This window comes from Canis lupus, chromosome 31 (genome assembly GCF_003254725.2).
Source record: "Canis lupus dingo isolate Sandy chromosome 31, ASM325472v2, whole genome shotgun sequence".
NCBI classification, from domain to species: Eukaryota; Metazoa; Chordata; class Mammalia; order Carnivora; family Canidae; genus Canis; species Canis lupus.
The window spans coordinates 14,139,050-14,141,071 of record NC_064273.1 but is presented as its reverse complement, the minus strand read 5'-3'; the positions used below and the strand labels follow the sequence as shown (position 1 = coordinate 14,141,071).

The 2,022-nt window shown below is 28.7% G+C and overlaps 1 non-coding gene across 1 annotated transcript; it reads right to left on the bottom strand.

Annotated features, from left to right (window-relative positions):
* Positions 1-364: 364 nt before the first annotated feature.
* LOC112661954 (U6 spliceosomal RNA) lies at positions 365-468 on the bottom strand. The gene has a single exon (XR_003138109.1). It is a non-coding gene; the product is annotated as a U6 spliceosomal RNA (small nuclear RNA).
* Between the last annotated feature and the right edge of the window lie 1,554 nt (positions 469-2,022).

The following is a 2,022-nucleotide window of genomic DNA, read 5'->3' as shown; positions in this document are numbered from 1 at the left end:
GGTTACTGTAGCTTTATATTGTCTTGTAGTCAGTCTCAGATTTTTAACTTCTTTTTCATCTTTAATACAGTGTTGACTATTCTGAGTCTTTCATCTTCCCATGTAATCTTTGGGGATGACTTTGTTGATAGCCACAAAATAACTTTCTGGAATTTTGATTTGGATTACCTTGAAACTATAGATCAAGTTGGGGAGAATTAGCATCTTAACGATATTGTGTCTTCCTATCCATAAACATGGAATATCTCTCCACTTATTTAGATATTCCTAAATTTCTTTTATTAGATTTTTGTAGTTTTTCTATATAAATGCTATACATTTTAAAAATTTATATCTTAATCATATTATTTTCTTGTTCTTTTTTTTTTATATGGGACACTTCACAAATTTGCATGTCATCTTTGCACAGGAGCCATCCTGATCTCTGTATCATTCCAATTTTAGTATATATGCTGCTAAAGTGAACAGTATTGCATTGTTTTTGGTCTTAATGTAAATAGTATTGTGTTTTAAGTTCCAATTCCAATTTTTCATCATTGGCATATAGGAAAGCAATTGACTTTTGTGTATTAATCTTGTATTTTGCACTTCTGCTATGATCACTTATTTATTCCAGGAGTTTTTTTGATGATTCTTTGGGATTTCCTACATAGACAATCATGCCATCTCTAAACAAGGACAATTTTATTTTTTACATCAAATACTGTATACACTTTATTTTCATTTTTTTGGTATTAATGAGTTAGCTCTTGTAGTATAATGTTGAATAGGAGTTTTGAGAGGGAATATATTTGCCTTGTTTTCAGTGTTACTAAGCATCCAGTTTCTAACCATTGAGTATGATGTTAGCTGTCGTTCTTTACAGATGTTCTTTATCAAGTTGAGGAAGTTCCCCTTAATTCCTAATTTGCTTAGAGTTTTTATCACAAATTAGTGTTTGATGTTAGGATGTGTCAATTTTTTTTAAACATCATTTGTTATGATAATGTAAATTTTCTTTTGTAGCCTATTTATATGATTGATAACCCTAACTGATTAACATTTGTTGAACCAGTCTTATATACCTGGAATAAATCCCATTTGGTCATGGTATATAATTCTTTTTATATAATGTTAGATTTGGTAATATTGTGTTGATTATTTTTGTACCTATGTTCATGAGAGATATTGGTCTGAAGTTTTCCTTTCTTGTAATTAATGTCTTCATTTGGTTTCAGTATTTTTAATGGAGATATTCCTGGTTTTTGAGTAAGGATTTTTAGCAGTGCAGTAACACTTATTTTATTCCTTCTAATTAAATTAAGTTTGATTTACTTCAATTTGATTCAATTAATTCATTAAATAATCTATAAGTCACTCTGCTATATAATGAACTAGATGATAGATAAAACAGGTTCCAGACTTCTTGAGGCTGACAGTCAATGAATATGTTCCCTAAAGAGAACAAATTCTAGATCGTATTAGTTGGTGATGGAAAAAGGAAATTCTTTAAAAACTGTTTAACAAAGCTTTGGTAGACAAATTGAATTAAGTATCTAATTAATCCTGAGGAGCATGGATTTTACCAGTTTTTGTTTGCATTGTATCCTCAGGGCCAAAAGACAGCTCTGGAATAGAATAAATACTAAAGAAACTTTTATTGAATAAAAAAATAAATTGTTGGTATATTTCTGAATGATAATCTGCAATGGTAGTCTAAATCTAGGCATCCTCAACTGTCCTAGAAATGTTTTTAAGTGCTTAATATAAGTGCTGTCCTTGACAATTTTAAAATAATTTTCATAATAATATTTTATTTTCTTATCATATCTTAACATCATTGCAATTGCGAATTATAAAAATGTTTAAAATTATGTTTTGATATATTTTTGATTGATCACTGATGGGGATTTAAAGAAAATAATTTTATTTAAAAATTAGCTCCTCTCCAAATTACATAAATGAATTATTATTTTAATGATATTTTCACTTCACATGCAGAGTGCCTATTGTCCTCCTTCCCCTTCTCAGTGAAGTTACTTG